The 21,436-nt window shown below is 47.9% G+C and overlaps 1 protein-coding gene across 4 annotated transcripts in view; it reads left to right on the forward strand.

Annotated features, from left to right (window-relative positions):
• The window catches only part of Samd4a (sterile alpha motif domain containing 4A), a 206,481-nt gene that overhangs the window by 72,870 nt on the left and 112,175 nt on the right, over nucleotides 1-21,436 (forward strand). The window lies entirely within an intron of this gene.

Genomic DNA, 21,436 nt, shown 5'->3' on the forward strand with positions numbered 1-21,436 from the left:
TAAGAATACAGTCCAGAGGAAAGAGAGCGCCTGTGAGTTCTTGTTGCTGTTGTCAGCTGAGGTGGGGGCCCGGACCAGAAGAACAGTGCTGGGGTGGGGGTGGTGGTTATTTTGAAGGCGGTCGATAGGCTTTGTGGTGGATGAGCTGCACCATTTGGAAGAAAGAGCTGAAGATGACCCTCATTTCCTCCCTGAATTGATTGGTTCTTTGTTTGTTTGTTTGTTTTTATTGAGATAAAAACACCAAGTACCCAGTTTTCAACCACGCTCAAGTTTTAAGCACATTAAGTCAATTTTCTGCTAGAATTTTGGGGTGGGAGATGGGGTGGGTCTGTCAGGGGGGCAACTGAAGGTGTGGCCCTGGCCTTGTCTCGTGGTGTGGTGAGCCCCGGTTTAAGGGAAGGCAGGAACCGGAAGAGAAAACGGAGAGCTCAGAGTGGGACGGAGGTCCAAGGGAGTAAGGAATTAGAGGAGGAATAGAATCCATGCTTGAGAGAAGCAAGCTCTCCTGGACAGGAGGTTATTGAACCTGGAGGCTGAGGGCAGCGTGGTGGGGAGCACGGAAGCACTTGGGGGGCCTCAGTGTGGCTCTGAGTGGAGGCAGAGAGGGAAGGTGAAGGAGAACTCGAGGCAGACGTCACCAACAGGACGACTTTGTCCCGGGGAAAGCCAGCTCTTGCCTGCTCGTGGTCGTGAAGGTATTTGGAGGCCATTTAATCAGATTTCCTGCCTTGGGGTTGAGTACCGGAGTGGGAAGTGTTGACTTAAATTGTTTTCTCAAGCGAGTATAGATGTCAGAACTTAGGAGAAATGTACGCTGAAAAAAAAAATAGTTTATTTTAGAAAGGGAAATTTTTTTTCTACTTTTTCTCATTTGCCTGTGAGCATTTGTCACACATGATCATCTTGCCTGCGTTTTTATAAATGTAAGATTTCCATTTACATGTCACATTCTATTTTTTAAATATTAAAATAGCCAGGGTTGAACTGTTTGGTATTTATTTCTAGTCCCTTTACATTCTTAACCATTCAAATGTTTGCTATAAAAAGCAAGATTATTTTTTTTAAAAATCATCATTACTGACTTCTGTTGTGCCAATAGAGTGACATAAGGAACTGCAGAGAACCTCTACTTGAATGATTATTCCAGAGATAATTCTGCCTTCTCTCTTCCCTTTTCCTGTTCACTGATCCCCACCTGACAAAGTCAAAAGGACATTGAACAATGGGACCAAAATCCCTCAGACTCAGAACACATTAGGAACTCTGATCTGGTGGTGAAGGAGTCCTGGGGGGTAGTTCAGCAGGAAGAAAGAGTGCTTACTCTGCAAGCATGAAGCCCTGAGTTCAAGCCCCAGAATCCACATTAAAAAAAAAAAAAAAAGCAGGGCCAGGGTTCTAGGAAGGTGGCCAGGGGCCTCAGTTCTGTCTCCAGCAACCCTCTCCTCAGGTGGCACTCAAACACCTGAAACCACAGGTCCTCCTGACTTACACAGGCACCCAAACACGCATGGCATATACACATGCACACACGCCCATGCAAAAATGATGAATAGTAAATCTTAAAAGAAAAGCCCATGCAGGGTGGCTCCCGCCTGCGTCTTCCATCTTAGAAGCCAAAACACGTCCGAGGCACCTCAAGAGCAGGTCTGCCCTGCGGCGGTGCAACCGGCCCCTGCTGCAGCTTCTTCACAGCACAGCTTTCATCCTTCCCACGAAGTGCTTATTGGATGCCCTTGCTTCCGCTCCCCAGGGAACAAATCCAGTCCCTGCCCTCAGCAGATCCATGGCGAGGCACCCTGGGTCACAGGCTTGCACCCAGCATTTCTTCAAGTTTCTCACTTGCCCTCTTCATTCCTTTCTTTCATCCCATCAAGAGCTCCAGACCCGTGGTAGGTAGGTCAGAGGTTAGAAGACGGCACGTTGACTGGGTGCTTTCCTCAAGAAAGGTAACACCTTGACTTCTGGGTATTCACAGAGGTTCCCAGGCTTCCGATGACCCGCTTTTGCCACTATTTTCACTTCAAGGTTTAAGAAGTCCTATTGATAGGGAGGCCTTAAAGAAGAGCATCCCCAGAAAGCAGGGACGAGCTCAGATCATCATAAACCTTTTGGCCCTTCTTCTGGCTTAGGATTCCTTCCTCTAGGGCTACTGCAGCGAGGTGTCTCAGGCACCTCAGTATAACTGGGTTCGAAGTTCCTTTGGCCGCTGGTGAGGGGCATTTCGGATCAGGGAATCTGTCATCCTACTGTTTAGCGTAAAGCTCAGAGTGAAGAGGAGGTGACAGTGCTCACTCAGTGATGCTAGATAGACTGCGATTGTGCAGGGATCGATGCTGTGTTGCTCGTCTTGTGAAGTGAGTTCTCAACTTCTCTCTCATTTGACAGGTTCAACTGGCATTGAACGGCTTTTCTTCATGGAGGTACACTCCTGCTTTCTAAGGGCGGAATGGACAGGATGTTAGAATTTGATCACGTTGAGGAATCCGTGGGTTTGAATGTACTTACTGCCACAGAGATTTAGAAAATAAGCTAATGGGGATAGTAATTAGCTATATGTAGCCGCACTGATTTCTTATTCGGAGACTCTGGGATCGGTGGCAATCTGCTTATAAAGGGGTTATATACACACTCTCATGTCATCTCACTTAAAATATTCATCCCTGAGTAATGTCTGGCTTTATTTTATTTGCTCCTTGAAGGTGCATCTTAACTTTGGAAGAACGACCCGTGTTCACAGTAAAGGCACAGCTCTTGGCTGCGTCTGTCACCCACATCCGAGGGCACACCACACGCTCTCCTGCGTCTGCCTCAGCGGTCGCACTTCCCCTGTGCCAATCCCCCTGCTTCTCGCTGCCCCCATCCAAAAGAAGCCAGAGTCTGTTCCCACAGCATCGTACCACAACTGTAGAAAGAAAACCGGAAGCGGCCCCTCACCCTTTAGTTTCATTCCTAGCCTGTGCTTAAACCTCTTTCAAAGTCTTTTCACCTCCTCAAACCATCTGGAATTCTCCCGAAGGCCCTTGTTTCAGTAGATTCTGGAGACTTCTGGCAGCCATGTTTGCTTTTGCAGGTTTCCAGCCAGAGGAGGAAAAAAAACAGTAAAGGAATGACAGACATAGTCAGATGCAAACCTTCCTGTTTCTTCCTTCCTAAATGAGCACCGGTGACCTACGGATGGAAGAATGGCGCTAACCAGAGTCCTCAGGATTTTCTGGAGCAGTACGGAAACTCCACATTCTTCCGACTAGCTTGTGGCTTGCTAGCACATTCCTCTCCAATGAGGTGGAGGAAGCCTGGTGGCCAGGCTGGGATTTGATGGCCTGGGGTGGGGAGCTGCTGCTGCTTAAAAATACATTTAATTATATTCCTTTTCTGCTGTAACATTGATACCATTTTTAGCCCACTACAAATACTGTGATTTTCATTTAAATCACATCCATTATCTTATTGACCTAGTTTTTATTTGGTAATCAAATTGTTCTATTTCCAGATAGCTTAGCTCAGAATCTTTTTTTTTTTTTTTTTTTTTTTTGGTATTTGAAAGGTTATGAACCCTTTGCACAGTGTTTTTCTCCTTCCATGTCTGTGAACAGATGAACTACATCTGAATTCACACAGTAGGCTATAGTATGATACAATTTGCTTGGGGAGAGTGGGCTTTCTTTGCCCAGTCTCCTTCACTTCGTGGGGACAGGTTAGCTGTGTGGCCTTACTTCTCTTCTCTTTACTTGGTCACTAGACAGTGAGAGGGTTAAATCTTCTTTCTAGCAGAAAGCTTGATACAGAAATCCTGATCCCACTCTTTGCTTTTCCCTCTTATTTGCTCCTCTTCTGGGCTTCCCCCACTTTCCTCTGCTGTGAGCCTCATAGACTACTCTGTAGCTCGTGCTGATTCTTGCATCCTTTTGAGGCTTGGAAGACCCCATGTGTATTGGGCCTTTGCCACGCTTCTCCCTGCCTCCCTTCTCTCTCCTCTCTCTTCCTCTCTAGCCCTCTGGAAATGCTCCTGGGGCTCCATTTCATCTGCTGCTGTTCACCCTCATCCAGTCAGGGTCTCGACACACTCACAGGTTCTGCCTTTTCTTCAAGGTCTTCCTTTAAAGAAAAGTTTGTATTTTTGGGGGGAGTGGAACAGCACGTGCCATGGCACACAGTGGAAGTCAGAGGACAGCCAGCGGGAACAAGGTTGTTTTCTTCTACCATGTGGACCCTGGGGGTTGGACAGGACAAGCTGTCCAACTTGAGAGAAATTGCATTGACCCATCAAGCCTTCACCCATTCTAAGGCAGTCTATTAATATTCTCCCCCCCCGCCTTGTCTCTCTCTCTCTCTCTCTCTCTCTCTCTCTCTCTCTCTCTCTGGTTTTTAGAGACAGCATTTTTTTTCTGTGTAGCCCTGGCTGCCCTGGACCTCATAGACATCCACCAGCCTCTCAAATGCTGGGATTAGAGGCGTTTGCCGTCATTGCCTGTCATGTTCCTTCCTGGCCTTCTTGAGTCAGGAACATAGCTTGTACCTTATCCTCAGGCACTGAACTGAGTCTGAAAAGCTTAGGGTTCCGCATGAGTGGCATCTTGTTTTGGGGCCTGATTCCCCATGGGATCCTAAGGTGCGTTAGTGCCAGAAGCAAGTTCCCCACCTCGTTGCTCCAGGCCTGTTGAGCTCCTCGAGGGTCTCATCACTCTCCTTAGCAGGGAATTGCTGCACAGGCCGTGTCCGGCCTCTTGTAGGTTCCCTTCTCTCAGTGCCATTAGCTGTATCAGGCACAGGTTTGAAAGCGGTTTTTAAATGGTGGGTGTGGTGTGCACTCGCCTTAATCCCAGCCCCGAGGAGGCCGAGGAGGCTAGCCTGCTCTACATGGTGGGTTCCAAAGCAGCTGGAGCTACAAAGTGAGGCCCTGTCTCAACATGAAGCATGAATAGTGTTAAGATACAGAACTGCGCGTGTCACTCTGCAGTACAGGAAGACACAGGAGGTGAAGCTGTTTGTAGCCCCTCACCGGGTGCCTGGGGGTTTTCCCAGGAATGGTATTCCGCTCCAGTTCATTTCTGTTGATGTTTTCATTCCTAAGACGCGGTAGAGGACATGGACTATTTAAGCTGGAGTTCCTTCCTGCCCGACTGGAGTCTCCCTTTTAATCAGGAAACCACATTCAAAGCTGCGTCCTGAACTCTGCCCAGCATGTCAACTTGGCCAGGAAGGACAGGGAATTCCTACTGGTAGCAGCCCCTGGGGAGCTGGGGATAACTTGAGGTCAGATCCATCTTTACAAGAAGGACAGAGTCGAACCCTTTGGGGACTGCCTTTTAGTTTTCTGAATCCTTCCTGGTTGAAGCAATACAAAACCCAAGATACGTGCTCCCTAGGCTAGAGTTTTCACAGTGTGCCATTTTATGATCTAACAAAACCACACCTTTTGGAAGTTTTGTTGCTGTTTTCATTTTTTTTATGCTTTTAATTTTTGAGACAGTATCTTACAATCTCTCTCTGGCTGGCTGAGAGCTCACTGTATAGACTCCCTTCTGTAGCTTCCAGCTCATAGAGGCTGGCCTCTGCCTTCAAGCACTAAGGTTAAAGGCAACCACCAAACCTTGCTTAAAAAATAAACAAAAAAACCTGAAAACCAACAAAGAAATATGTTTGGGCCCCTGGAGAGATGCTCAGTGTTTTAGAGCACTGGCTGCTCTTGCAGAGGACCCAGGTTTGATTCCCAGCACCCACAGGATGGCTCACTCCACTTCCAGGGAATCCGATGCCCTATTCTGGCCTCAGACCAGACATGCACATGGCACACATGTAAACATGAGAGCAAAGCACTCCTAAATAAAAACTAAACCCGAAACAATTTTAATCATATTGTTAATTGAAGAGGCTCAATGAGATTTTAGCTTTCATTTTGAAATATTAGGATATTGGAGCTATTAAAAATATCAAAAACAGCAATGTTAAGTGGTCACATTACAAGTCTTGTGAAAACAGAGAGAAAATATTTCAATATCAGTAGGAGGAAGATTCCTCAGGTCCCTGCCACAGCGATTTCGAGAGAGAGAGAGAGAGAGAGAGAGAGAGAGAGAGAGAGAGAGAAGAAGGAAGGAAGGAAGCATGAAGGAGGCGATGTGGGTAGAGGCGCTCCAGCGTGGCACATGCGTGGTCAGTGCCCTTAGGTAACGCTCATTGCTATAGCTTTGAGGGCAGTTACAGAGCTGGAGTGCAGTTTATTCCATCTCTCTTCCTCGGTTTCATTGTTCGTTCATTTGGTTGGTTGCTTGCTCTGTTTGCTCGCCTAGTGCTGGCAATCAAAGTCAGGGTCCTGAGCTGGAATCACTTCCAGCCCCAGGTCATGTCTACACAGGTTTGTTTTGATAAGGAAAGGAATTGATACAAGCAAAGTACTTTTCAAAGAGTGGTTGGCCTTTGGGGATCAACTTAACATTATTACAATATGACTGAAGTTGGCTTTTGGTGGAATGTAACAGTGGATAAGATTCAGACAGGCAGGCATATTCTTCTGTTTTGTTTATTTTGGCTTGGTTTGTGTGTTTTTAGAAGCAGGGCCTCTTGTATCCAGGGCTGTCCTAGAACTTACTGTGTATTCAAGACTGGCCTTAACTCCCTAATCTTGCCTCATCTTGCATCAGGACAGAGAGGATAGGCCTGTGCCACCAAGCCTGGCCTACTTCTCACCTGTCCTTGTCGTTGAATTCCGCTCTCCACTAATCTTTGGTTTCTATTTGTTGCTGTCCATCTTTTCCATAGATTACACCACCCTACCCTGATTGTTTTAACTTGGTTACATTTTCATCTGGCTAGTCCCCAACTACATGGAGGGACACTTGGACCTGAAGCTTTCAGAAGTTTCTCCCTCCAGGTCACACAGCACTGTGGTGTGTGCTCCTGACCAGGCTTCTCTTGTAAGGATCACTGCTTTCCGGCCTTTGCTCCCTGAGTTTGGTCTTTGGCTTCTGTGGTGGTTGCAGAAGCCCCGCGGCTCCCAACATGCTGTGCTTGCGCCTCTGCTGGGCGCTGGGAGGTGACGAGACACACAGAGCTTGCTGATCTCTAAAACAGGCAAGAGTGAGAGCGAGACTGAAGTGAGCTTCTGTGCGTCTTCCCATACTCTGCCAGCCCCAAAGGGCAAAGCAACAGGTAACCAGACCTTCCCCCGTTTTCTCCTCCCCAGGAACAACTTAGCAATGATTTCACCGTGGAAGCCAACGGCAACCTGACTGGTGTTCAGGGTGCCTTCCGAGGCATGTGATACGTACTTCCCATCTTTAGATACTTCTGGTACCTGTAGTGTGGTCCCTTTTCAGCGTCCTCCTAATAGTCCAATGACAAACTGCACTTAATGTTGGCCATTAAGATAGTCCAGGCACCACAGCCACGGCAGCAAGCCAACCCACCCACTGCCTACCTGTGGTATAATAAGAAATTGTGCCAGTTGCTAGTCCACCAAAGCTTTCCTTACGTCCAGTACAGCCACTCGTGCCTTGAAGGCTTCTTGCTCATACCCATGCTGCCTGCCCATCCCTTTAAACACAGGCTTCCTCCAGTGACTCCCTCACACTTTCCTGGGTAGCTAGAGGGAGCAGTGAGATGGGCTGTGTGCCTGTCTTGTTGGTTTGTGGCCAGCAGAAGAGGTGAGCAGAGGCATGGCTTCTGAGAAGTGGGGTGGCTGGGAATGCTGACCCGACCTGTCCAGCTCTGTAGTTGTATTTGCTTCTGAGTAATGTCACAGCCCACTGCCAGCGTGGGCTGGTTTCCTGCTAAGACTTAGGTACCTAAGTCTTCCGTAACGATGCAGCACACACAATGACCTTCAGGCTTCTTCCTAAAGAGCAACTGCTCTCAGATAGGGTCAGCTGAACCAGCAAGTGACCATCTCAAGAATCACATCTGGGAGCTGGGCATGATGGTGCCCACACTCAATTCCAGCACTCCGGGGGCACAGGCAAGCGGATTGCTGTGAGTTTCAGGTCTGCCTGTCCTACATAGTAAGTCCCAGGAAAGCCAGGGAGACCCTGTCTCAGTTTAAAAAACAAACAAACAAACAAACTGAAAGCAGCTTATATCAGCCAGGGAAGATCCTGGCCTACTTTCCCTCACCCCTTGAAAGGATGCCTTCGTTGGGGATATGCTTTGCAGCCTTTGGCTTGGAGAGTCTAAAGATTTCTTGATGAGGTTCTAGTCCTTCTAAGAGCCAAAGCCCTGCAAGATACGTTTCACAGCAAGCGAGTAGACTGTTTTAGCCTCTAGAATCGTATAATCAAGAATATATGATAGTGATGAGAGGCGATGGAGGAGGAAGTAACTTCTTATTACATCTTAGGCCCCTCCCTGCAAGGGCTCCGTGAACTTCTATCGCAGTCACTGTCTGTGCTCCCATGAGGCCTTAGGTAACCCCAAAGTTACTGTTCTCTGAGCACATGACAGCCGTCAGCCTTACCCCCAGCTGGCCCCATGCTAAGCCCAGGATCCATACTCACAGCTTGTGAGATGCCCTGCAATGGCTGTCTGACCTGGGGGCCACCCTGTGCGGCAGGGGTCCCTTCCTTACCACGCACTTGTCAGCTTGAGTTTTCTCTGCTATTTGTGCTCTTCCGCAGCCTCTGGGTCAGCACCTTGACCAACGCCGGCAACCCTTTACTGAAGCTCTCTTCTCAGATGACTCCAGAGTCTGTCAAGTTGACAATGACAGCTAAGAGTCACCCCACTGCCAACCTACTTGGGCACAGACTGGTGCATAAAACAGGGTTACTTTGGCCAAGTAGCCTGCCTTTTCCGAGGCCCAGTTTGCACACCTATGAACTGGGTGTGCCTGTCTCTTGAAGCACGTGTGAGACATAACATCAAAAGCAGGAAATGAGGGAGACCAGTGGTCGCTGGGATCTAGGACTAACTACAACCTGTACCTGGCTGTAATGCAAGAAGGAGGCTTCTGCGGCTGTTACTCTGCTTGCCCACTTCTTGATCTCTCACGGAGGTTTTCTCAGCCTTTTTACTCTCCAGGTACATGGTAACATTTGCTCCCTACAATGGAGCAACTCAGCTATGTTTGACCTTTCTTGGCTGCTTGAGGGATGCTGGGACCACCAGCATGGGGTGTGTTCAAACTGAGTCACACCCAAACATGCTGCCCAAAGCCTCGTGACTCAGTCTCATGGGTCTTAGAGGCTATCATCTTCCATCCTGGAAGACTCCATTCACCAGGGCCATCTTGTTAAATCTGAGGGGGTTGTGTGTTTTGCATTTTCTTCTTTCAGAACCCTTCCTTTGCTGGACCATGAATCAACAACCAATGGCTTACCCTGTTCCCCCGCAATTTGTTGGGACATAACACTTGGTTTTTTCAACAAAGGCAAGAGCCCTGGAGGTTGGTGTGAGAGACACCCAACTCTGGAAATGGGGCCTCCACAGTGCTCAGGCCACATCACTGCTTGTTTCCCTCAGAGTTCTTCACCGCTGGACACTCTATCACAGCTCAGGTGTTCCAACCCCTTATGAGAGATATGGCTTGCTGAAAAGAATTTCACAAGGGCTGTTGTTCTAATCCCCCCTCTCCCAGAGTCTTGAGAATTCTAATTTCTGAAACTTTGCTGCTCTCTTTCCTTTCATCCTTGAGGGATCATAGGATATAGGCACTATCTTTTTTCCTTATGTTTTAATTGAGGAAGCCAGACTTCTGTGAGAAGCTGGGTTACTTGCTCCAGAAAGTGGATGGGTCAGGGACATAAGCCGTGAAAATTGCCACTAACTGTCTGCTTCTCCATGATGGCAGTCAGGAATGGTGGACTGCCTTGACCTGCCTGTGGAAAATCCAGTCATCACAACCCATTTTTTATTGCTTGGCTGGCTTGGCCACTTTAGGCACTTTTATGGAAAGCCCAGACAAAGCCCCCATTTAAGAGTTACAGTTTTCTTGTTTAGAATCTCATCCTGTCTAAGAGCGAACCCCGCGAACAGCATTTGTACAGCCATTTTATAAAGTAGGGATTCCTATGCAATTCTCTACCTGCAACCTTGAGTGACTTATCATAGACTTGACGAGCAGGCATGTCTCTCCAGTCCTTTAGGTTGCAAAACCATTTCCCTACTAAAACCTAAGCTTCTGAGTGCACACATGGAAAGGCCACGTGAGCCAAGCAATCTCGGGCTGTTTAGGTCTCTTGTCAAATCCTAGAGGGCCTTCTCTCTTTGTAAATTCAGTCAGTCCTCTGTTTCATGAACAAGAGTGAGAAGCACAGTGGGCTTTTAGCCTAAATATCCGAGACTTAGGCCCAGAACCCCACCCCCACCCCATCACCACCACCAAAGCCTTAACTTCCTGGTCTGTCAAGGCAGGTTGTAATAATAACAGTATCTCTACATCTTTGGAAGTGTATTTATTTATTATTTCTTTATTTGCCTGTTTGTTTGTTTTTGCAGTGCTTTGGGATCAAACCCAGGGCTCTGAGCATGCTAAGCACACACTCTAATGCTGAGCTAGATTTTCAGTTCTGGAAGCGTCTCATTAATAGGCAACGTCAATGCAAATCTTATCTTTTGATCTACATTCATTTTTATGTTGAGGAGAAAGATACAAATTTACTTGTATTGTCATATTGGAAAACTATAGAAAAAAACATTTCTTTTTCATAGTTATGTCTCGGATCTTCAGAGTTTTCTTTGAGTTTTTATTTTGGTGAAATTAAATCTATATGCTGGGTGCATCTGCCTGTTTAAAGTCTGTGATCAGGTAGCTAGCTGACAAAAGAGAAGTGCAATTAGCAGAGAAAAACAGCATGGAGTAGAGCCTTGGGGAGTCTGTCCCTGGGTGTCCTCACTTTTGAAGGTCACTCCCATCCTGGTCGATGGTAGCACCTGGGTCTTGTCTGGACGTTGACATCAGTCTTTATTGCCTGTGTGAGCGATGATGAATTCATTCTTCGTGCATGTAAGTCGGCTTTGTGCTATTCTGTGGCCGCATATCATACACAAAGATTCCGCTCAGTGTTTAAGAGCACTGGCTGCTCTTCCAGAGGTCCGGAGTTCAATTCCCAGCAACCACATGGTGGCTCCCAACCATCTATAATGAGATCTGGCGCCCTCTTCTGGCGCGCAGGTGTACATGTAGATAGAGCACTTACATACATAAAATAAATAAAGATTCAGCCAGTAGCCCCAGATGTCTGGTCTCGGTGGCAGGAGGATTTGTGAAAGCATGTGAATGGCATGGTTTCAAATATGTCCCTGCTAATAGCAAAACATCTCCACTTCTGTTCTGAAGGCATCCCTTTACCTCAGTGACCATGAACCCAGTACTGAATTCTTCTTCTCTCCAAGTGAAGATTCACAGGTGTTGCTCATGTCATGTGAGCACATGGCATGGTTTCTCGTAGTGCTTTATGGGGGAAGAAAAGAGATATAAAGTGAGAGTTGAGATTGGCAGTGACAGTTCATATGAGGAAGAGCCAACGAGCCAAGAACAAGGGCTTGGGGAGCCAGAGCAGGTAGACGGAGAGAGTCCTGGGCATCAGGACACCAGGCCTTCACATTGGCAGTCACATGTGGCAACTGTCACCTGGAGTCCTTTGAACATACTTCTGGCAGGTGATAACTTGTGGTATAGGGAAGTCAGGGACCTGTGAACCCGGAAGGGTCAACAGCAGATTGAGATGATGGCCCTGAGTTGGGGACATGCAGAAGAAGGGAGGGTCTCCGTGCCCTTGGCTCCCTCTGTACAGGTGGGCACCACTAAGGACTCTGACTTGTGGGTAATCCTCACACTCTATACGGTCCTTCAGAAAGGCCCTACACACCAAAGGGGATGCCCTGCCAAGTTCCACCAGGGTTTCCTGAGCTTCCGTACACCAGGAAGCTAACCAAAGGTCACACACTCCGCCTCCGTGCAGCCTTTGTTGTCAGTGGCAGGCCGGGACCACGGGGGTCCAAGTTAATTGTCGGCACTGGGAAAACCTCCCAATTGAAGTTGGACCTAGCAGGATGAGAGAGATGACTGAGTGATTAAGAAGGGTGAGTTTAACTGAAGAGCTCTGCGGCCTCGAATCCTTCATGGAAGTAGACAGGATGTAAATAAAAGGTCATAAATAAATAAAACAGGAGAGCTAACTGAAGGCTCTTTAAAATGCCATCCCTCAGAGCTCCAAGGGTTTTGAGGTAGGGCTGGCCAGTTTGTGCGCAGCACTGACACTGGATCTAGCCTCAATACGTTTTATCCAAATATTTTCCACTGAGCTCTGTGTCACAGCAATAATAGGTAATCCGACAGACTGAGGTCGTCCCTAGCGAACTAAGGCAAGGAAAGCTCATTTTTCAACTCAGCCAGAATCCCAGAGATTAAAGTTTTTAGTCACAGAATCTCAAAATATAACATGAACTTCCACACCGCAGGAAGCACTAGAAACACAACACCAAAAAGAAAAATTTGTATTCTGCCTTTCAGCTTCTGCTCTGTTAAAAAGCCGTGTTGCCGCCTTTGAAGGTCAGTAGTCTGTAAGATAAAAATTGAACAGACAGACTCACCTGTCGAGCTTACAGCAAGGTTAGAGAGCAGCCTGTAGGCCTTCCATCATTGTGGTCAGTTTCTCTCTCTCTGTCTCCCCAGTGTTGGAGCAAATCATTAGCTATTTCTTTAAGTCTCAGATGAGGTACAGAATAAATTCATGTAATGCATTTACCAACCAACTTGTGCTCCTTCTCCTCTCTCAGGGAAAAGTACAGTAATATCTATCTGGGGTCTGGGGAGTTCACTTTCCCTCGGGCCCTTGGACTGGAAGACTGTGGACAGCTGTGTACTCCCAAACCTGTTTACACCAGTTGTTCTTGATCCGTTTAACACATGTAACTGAAGAGTGTTTGAACAAACGAAGTGCAAGTGAGGAATGAAAAGTCATTTCTATGAAAACTGTTGTTAATTAGACTTGCTAATTAATAGTGAGTTTGCTTTAAACCATGGGGACAAATTAAATATGAACAAGCTTACAGACCGAGGAGAGAGCCATAAAAATGTAGGCAGATTCTGCACAGTTCCTGAGTTTATTTAGGAAGGATGATCAAGAGTTCCACGACAGAGGACCCTTCTAAGACAAGGTTTTGTCACTATAACAAGTTGTTAATGAGTAAAAGCTCATATTTGTGTATATGTGTGTGTAAGGTATGAAAGTCAACCGTTTATGGCTGTGTTCTTCAGGCAGTGTCTTAGGCGGCACTGAGCCCGTCTTGAGCTTTTAGAGCGGCAACAGCTGTGCTGTACACGACATGACTACGGGCCACATCGAGAAGACGCAGACACTGTGTAGTGACGGGGGGCTGAGCTGGGCAGGGGAAGAGCAGACCCACGCCTCCTAGTCGTGCTCCCTGGGGCCTGATTGAGAGATGCTGGGCAGAACCGTTTCCACAGGCTCTCACAAAGACACTTCCTCTCTCCAGTCCCTTCCTCTCTTCTGCTTCCTCTAGGCTCCTCTGTCCTCTCGCAAGGAAATCGGGTTCAAAGAACTGAAATACCCCTAGAGCCGACTCTGAAATAAAGCAGGGAGAGAACCCTTCGGAGTGGGAGGACAGGGTGCATTTTGCAGTCCTTGTTCTAGAGAGATGTGATCTCTGGCTTGAGAAGATGAAGGGAAACCAAACCATGCCTCAGAAAGAACAGGCGTCAGTTTTTTCCACAGTGCTGGGATTGAACCTAGGGACTTGCCCGTGCCCGGCAAGTGTTCTACTATTGAGCCCCACCCCCAGCCAAGCTTTGCTTTATTCATACATCTGTTTCTAGTGGAGCGAGATTAGGCTGTAGCAAAAGAAATCTTACAGGAAGTATAATGAAGTCCAATGTGTTTTTAGGTTGGTTTCTTGTCTCTTTGGTTTAAAAACACTTTGCAAAGACCATAATCTTCTTCAGCTCTGTGTCGAAGCTTTGCATGTGAGCACAAACAACTACGGGGGCAATGTACAGATGCCTGTAGATGCTGGAGGCTGGTAACAGAAGTATTTGAGGACTTTCAGGCAGAACGCTTTTTCACAGCGAGGTGGTGGTTATCTTTCACAACTGTGCTGTAAGCTATGCTAACGTGGCATGCTTGGAATCAGAAAGCAGGTATGATTGCTGGATCCCTGTTTACTCGGGGAATGCCGATCCCAAAGATAAATTAAATATGCCAGAACCTGAGCTTCACAGGAAAGCCGGAGCCGGCTACCCCTGCTAAAGAAGACACATCCCTCTAGCGCACTCCTCATGGCTTGACTCTGGATTTTCTAAGGTGTTTTATTCTAGAACAGGTGGTTCCCCCCTCCCCCAATTACCTGGGAGGACAGCTGACGGCTGCCAGACTAACTAGAGAAGATTCGTCTCTGGATTTCATCTGACCAGGCTTCCAATGCCACCCTGAGGGCTTGGTCTCAGTTTGGAGCAGATGGTAGAAAAGATGGGCAGCCGTGAGATTTACAGGTGACACTGGTTGCATGCATTTTCTCGACCCCTGTTGACTCTAGGCTGATCTTCATCCGCCTGGATCTGCTCTCACCTTCCCTAATGAGCGTTGGTTTTTGAGGATCTTCTCTGGCTGGAATAATGGAGGTTTGTTGACTGAGCTCACAACAGGCTGGAAGAACTGGTTGCCTGGTGGAGACTCAGCCGCCTATGTCTGAGGAAGATTGACCCCTGCTCATTACAGAACGTGGCATAAAATAGCAAACAATCATAGGGGACCCTACAAGCCGTGGTGGGGGAGGGGCAGGTCAATGAGATTTCTACGGAAGTGCCGTGTACAGCTGCCCTCTGGGGCAGTGCTTCCTCTGTGAGCCTCCTTATCTACTTCCACTTAGGGCAACCTCGGCAGCCTGGTTGCTCTTGCTCATTCTGGACACCCTGTTAACCATTTGCACGACTATTGTATTTATTATCATTGTATTAGCCTCCATTCTGAGCCAGATGCTGCTAGCTTATAAATAGTATGCATTGTCAGAGGCACTTAACTGAGAAGGCAAATGGTTCCAGAGTGATTGACACTGAGCATTAACCCTCTGGTCGCCACCGTTCTACAAGTGTACAGATAGTCCTCGTTGGTGGAACAGGACAAGTCCTAAGGCCAAAACCTAGGAGAAGGTACTCAAGAGGAAGGGTCTGTTTTAGGGAAAATTAAACAAGTGTGATTTCCTCCTTCCTTCTTTCTTCTTTCCTTCTCTTCCATCAGAGCATGAGCAGCTCCAGGGGGAAAGTGCAGCTGCCTGTAGATGCTGGAAGCTGGTAAGAGAAGTATTTGAGGACTTTCAGGCAGAACGCTTTTTCACTGCGAGGTGCTTGTTATCTTTCACAACAGAAGCCACAGGACTGCGCTGTAACACGTTTCCCACACCTCAACGCTCCACCCTCCACCCCAGAGATAGGGTTTCTCTGTGTAGCCCTGACTGTCCTGGACCTCGCTCTGTAGACCAGGCTGGCCTCAAACTCAGAGGTCCTGCCTCTGCCTCCTGAGTGCTGGGATTAAAAGCATGTGCCACCACCTCCCGGCAAGTGTGACATTTTTCAGTGGATTTTTTTTTTTTTTTACTTGTGCAGAATGACATTTTATTAGTTAACTAAGAAATAAGTCACAACTTAATGCCAATTCTTCACCTCCTGTGCAAGGCCCAATTTCAGTAGTTATTAATAATGAATAGGATTTAGGGCTGGATTGGATGACTCAGTGAGAAAAGGATTTCGGTGTAAGCATGAGGACCTATGGATTCAGATCTCCAGGACCCAAGGGAAAAGACAGGTGTGGAGGTGTGTGCCTGTCATTTTACTGCTGTGAGGTGGAGACAGACATTCAGGGCCTGATGGCTAGTCAGCCTCGCTCCTTAGCAAGCTCCAGACCCAGTATAAAACCTAGCCGTGACCTCTGGCCCTTACACGCTTTTGTACAGATGCCACCCGTATATATTCACACACATAATAATAATAATAATAAACAAATGCGATTTAAACAGATGTGAAGGCCCCTACGTTGTTTCTAATTTCATGCTCTTTTATTATTTTGAGGTGACATCTCAAAACAATCTACTAAAAACCAATCAGACAAAACAGCCCAGAGGACATTTAGGAGTGAAGGTCAGGTTTTCAAAGCCAGGAAGTCCTTACCGCTGAATTCCTCTGCTGCTGACTCACCCGATGACCTTGACTCAGTTTCCTTATCCTGAAAATAAAAATGGTGGCTGCTGTCACAGACCCAGTCTCTGATACCAACCGTAGGTAGGTCGCAATCTGGCTTTGGGCCATTGCTTGGAAGCCAGGCTTCTCTTCCTCTGAGAACTCATGTTTGTAGGTCAAAGTTCTAGGCACAAAGAGGGCATTGGCTTTCTGCTCTCCCGTGTCCATGCCTCCCTGAAACACAGTGACCAGCATGGACATCTATCGAGGTGCAAAGAGAGACTTGCCATGTCACCTGTCTGCTAAGACTCCTAAATCTCTGAGGTGGCCCTCTCTCTTGCTGTCACCTGCTGTTCATCTCATCAAGAACTGACTTTCGGGGAAGTGGTGATTCTGCCATCACAGTTGTCTCGTGACTGTTACTTTGTCTTCTAGGCCACGTTGGCAGGTGCCTTGGCATGGGGTGGGCACTGTGGGCATGGGGTGGGCACAGTGCTCTGCACCACTTCAGCGCTCCTCTTTTGAAATCAAGACAGTTACACCAGGTAGGAGAGGCTCCGGGACTCTGACAAGCCGACCTGGCCCTGCCTCTCACCCTCTGCTCCTCATCCCCTGTGAGGGCAGGTGTCCTCTCTCATCCTGCCACACAGCCCCTCTGGCAGCCGCCACCAGATTCATCTCCCCGTGATGCCATTCTGATCTGACTTCATATCCAGGAGCTGCCTGTCTTACCAAGTGTCAGCCCACTGCAAGCCTTGTGTGCTCCCTCCTACTCTCCCAGAGCCTTCCCTCAAGTACCACTGAAATATTCCCTTTACCAATTCCCAAAGACTTCATGAGCCTTTGGCTATGACCCCTGCCCCTCTTAAAGAACCCTCTTGCCACTCGTACCACCCAATCTGCCTCCAGGGGTGAGGCCTTCTGAGATCGTCCAAAGTCAGAATTCCTAAAGGGGTTGGTGACGTCCTTGCAACAGCAGATAACAGCAAGCGAGAAGGGCAGCAGGGAGCCATTTGCTGAACCAGAGTCCTAGGAGGCAGGGGGATGATGGAGAGAGACTTTCCTTGTTCCTTCAGCAGAAGTGCCCCAAGCACCTGGGCACTTCTGCTGCCCGTCCCGGTCACTGTGTTTAAGGAAGGCGTGAGACCAGAGTCTAAATTTCCCCAAAATTCCAGACCAGTAATTGTTTTCCTCCTCTAGCTTTTACCTCTTTCCTGTAACCAAACTATATCCTGTATTATTGAATAAACGTTTGTTGAAAGAAGACGCAAAGGAAAATAAGACAATAAGACTGGCTGACATTTCTAGGGCACTTAGTTCATTCTCCGAACCGCCCCTCTTCATCCGAATCCTCTGGTGTCTTCAGGGGTAAGCAAGGCTGGCTGGGCAGTGAGCCCCCAGATCCAAATGTTTCTATCTCCTCAGCACAAGATTGCAGGCTTCTAAGCCGAGCCGGGCCTTTTAACGGTGGGTTTGGAGCCAGACCCCAGGTCTTCATGTTAGCACGGCAGATGCTTTACCGGCTGTGCGCTCTCTCCGGGCTTTGGGCACTTATTTTGATTAGGTCACCACGTTTTGCCTTCAGTCAATGTGAGGAGAAATGTGGGGAAGTGGAGCCAGCAGAGCTGCAGGGTTGTGGCAACTCCCTGGGTTTCTCTTAGAACGGAACAGACAGGACACTCCGTAAGCCCTGTTTCACCTACATTTCCCCTCCTACATATTCTAGTCATTACAAAAGCCTCAGGGAAAGGACTGTTAAATAGTCAGTTAGGTAAGGACCCGTAATCAGAGATGTTCCCTGAGGGTCATCCCGAGCAGCAGACTCTCAAGGAAAGGTGGCACACACCGATGGTCACTCTGACCAGAACTGGGCACCCAGTGTCAGGCTGGGCTGAACCCAGCTGCCACAGAACATCTAACGGGCCTTTTGTCAGTGCTGGCTTTCAGCATCCTGCCTCTGTAGGTGTCGATGTGAGCCGTGGGAAACAGACAAAGGACGGGCTGACATGTAGGAGCCTGGAAGATGGTTTTTGCTTCTGCATACAGAAACTGCACCAAGAATCCTAGAGTGAGCAGAATTGCATCCAGGCGTGAGGAGTCAGAGCCGGCCCATGAGGAAGTGCTGCCTGTTGAGGGGTTCCCTGCCTGCACCCTCCCCTACGTATAAGGAAACCACTTTCCCCTGCGTAAAGAAACGTATGCACTTCACACCCAGACCACAGACTTGGTTTTGCGGCCATATTGTGGGTGCCTTGAGTATTGTGGCTCAACTAATCTTTGCAGGTTAATGAAGCATGATAGGCCTTTTCCTTTTAAACAAAACATTTGTTTCTCTCTGCTTGTTTCACTCCAAGAAAGTCTCTCTGAGGGCCGCCCCAACCCCTCACGAGCTCCATTGTCTCAATGACTATCTTGGAGGGTGTGTCGGGGCACACATGTGTCTGTGAGTGCATGCATGAGGAGGTTGTCACTCTCTGTCTCATCTTTGAGACAAGGTGTCTCTCACTGACACTAGCACAGCTGGCCCACAAGCTCCCGGGACTCTCTTGTCTCTGCTCACACTCAGCACTGACATTCCATGTCCAAGCTGCTGTACCCTGCTTTTTATATGTTTGTTAGGGGTCCAAATTCAGGTCCTCGCCCTCCTGAAGTAAGCACTTTTACCAACTGAGCCGCCTCCCCTGCTCTTGCCTTGTACTTTATGTTCACCAGAGTCTCTAGACTCTGAATTATGGGAAAATAGGTTGCTGTTCAGCTGGTTTCTTGGAAGAAGTGAAGGAAGCGGGGGGGGGGGGGGGTTCGTTTCACTTAAAGGCCAAGCCACAAAGAGCATCCAGGAAGTTCAGAATGAATGGTTTCAGCTGACTAGCCTTTTTTTGGCCCCGCAGGAGCCAAAAGAGATGTTACTGTATAGTGGATGCAGGCAGACTGATCCTGGCATGGCAGGACTTAGTGCAAGCCTCCTTGCTGTGTTCTAAGAGCTTTTAACCTTGGCTGAATGACTGAGCCTTGCTGAATCTCAGTTCCCATCTATAAAGTAAGAGCGATAAGGTCAAGTGTGCAGGATTTCAATACAGGATGAAAGTGACTAGTCAGTGCTGAACAATAATTGTAGTTGTCATCACTGTGGTTTTTCAGCCCTGACATTCTGTCATTGCCACTACCTCCTGAATGTGGAAGGAACAAAAGGAAGACTGGCCGCAGTCCTGTCCATCTCACAGGACATAGCTTTGTGTGTCAAGATTACCTGCCAATGTGGGTGAAAACAAAGATCGAGGGGTCCTGCGCTCCAGCTGAAGTCCCTTAGCTGAACAGCCTCTTTGTTCCTTCCTTGTTTTCTTCTTTCTACCTACAGACACTGACAGGCATGAACTCAGAGTGAGCTGGAGCAGGGTGAACCCTGGCGACCAAAGTGGAATCTGGTATGGATTCCATTTATGGGAGCGTCACACCTACCGGGAAAGATGAAAAGCCCACAAAGATCAAAACACTGAGGACATAAAAGAGACCCAACTAACGGCATGAAACTCATGGAGAAGAGGAAATCAGCCAGCGAACTGGTGCACATCTCTATGCTGCCTCTTCCTCACCTTTCAAGTCAGAGCTAGCAAGCCTGGCTGACAGGCACTTGCTGCCAATCCTGATCACCCGAGCATGATCTCCAAGACCCAGGGTAGAAGGAGAGAACTGACTCCTGCTAGTTGTCCTCTGTCTTCTACACATGCTATGGCATGTAAGAGCACCAAGTGCAGACCCACAAACACACACACACAATAAACAGACAGATAGAAACAGTATGGGGCCAATAACAGTATCTAGAGTTGTAAGGATTCAGTGAGACACGCAAAGTTCTTGAAGCAGAACTGACACATTGTGAGTCTTCTTTTAGTGTTCATTAAACTTGTCAAATGCCAGGCACAGGATTGTTCGTGAAGCAGAGATGGACAACAGCCTTCCAGACTGCGTCAGAATGAGCCAAGGCAGAGTCTGTACTGAAGCACAGGGTTAGGGACTGTAGCTGGGACAAGCGGTTGCTTAGAAAGCTGGACAAGGCTGTGGGGTCTTGAGTGTCATTACTAGAGTCTTGGAAGTTACTGAACACGGGAAACACGCTTAGTCATCAAGAACTCTAAATGAAGCTAGAATCCAAACAAGTCTCAGGGCACGCCTCCCCATCTTAGCGCCAGTGAACAGAACAATGAGCTACTTGCCAGCAGGCATGAGATTGAAGCTTGGACTATCAGGGCTTAAAACTGAGGCTTGAATGGATTCTTCAAGAAAGGCTCCAGCAGAGTCCAAGCTGGAAATTAGGCTGCAGGGCAAAAGGTGTGTATTAGGGGTCAAGTGATGGGACAGGAAGATGGCAGGAGGAGGAGGGTGGAGAGCGGAAGGCATTGCCCCATTGCCATCAGCTGCTGCTTATTTTCACTGACAGTGTGTGGGCTTTCTTCAGAATGCACTCAGCTTTGCTTGGTTTGTGTTTTATTTTCTTGGAGTGAGTAAATCCCACTTAAGTGTGGTCCCTTTTCTTCTCCACGAGAGCAGGTAGAGGATGAACTGGGATAGACACAGGTGAAGGAATTCAACCACGGGAGACTTTCTTATCATCTTTACACCTGGAAACCTAGCTCTCTTGGTCCCTCCTGAACATCTGTAGATGAGGCTCAGGAGGATATCACAAGGGACTGATCAGGTTCATAGTATCCCCAAGAAGGTTCCCTATCAACTTCGAGATTTATTTGAAAATTAAAAATTGGTTGCTTTGAGCAATAGACTCAATCATTTTCAACTCCAGCTACATGAACGCTACCATCAATTTCTAAAAATTACCCAAGTAATTATGTAAGGGTAACATCAATTTCCTAAATATGTTATGGGGCTAAGGGGAGAGGCAATCCTCAGACCCTACGTATATCATTCAAAATTTTATTTTAGTAGAAGAAAGTACATAAATAAACTTGTGTGTGGACCAAATCAAGACCAGTTGCTATAAAATGTCTATGTGGTGTGAGTGCAACGAGATGACTGTTGTGAATGTCTCTGATGCTCTGAAGCCAGCCCTGCGTTCTCCCAGGAAGTGAGGGGATCAGAAGCCAGCCCTGCGTTCTCCCAGGAAGTGAGGGGATCAGAAGCCAGCCCTGCGTTCTCCCAGGAAGTGAGGGGATCAGAAGCCAGCCCTGCGTTCTCCCAGGAAGTGAGGGGATCAGAAGCCAGCCCTGCGTTCTCCCAGGAAGTGAGGGGAGTAGAATCCGAGTATTAACGCCAGAGTGAGCTTCTGGCCCCCACTGAATTCCGTCTGCATTGGAGGCTTAC

This window comes from Meriones unguiculatus, chromosome 9 (genome assembly GCF_030254825.1).
Source record: "Meriones unguiculatus strain TT.TT164.6M chromosome 9, Bangor_MerUng_6.1, whole genome shotgun sequence".
In the NCBI taxonomy this organism is placed as follows: domain Eukaryota; kingdom Metazoa; phylum Chordata; class Mammalia; order Rodentia; family Muridae; genus Meriones; species Meriones unguiculatus.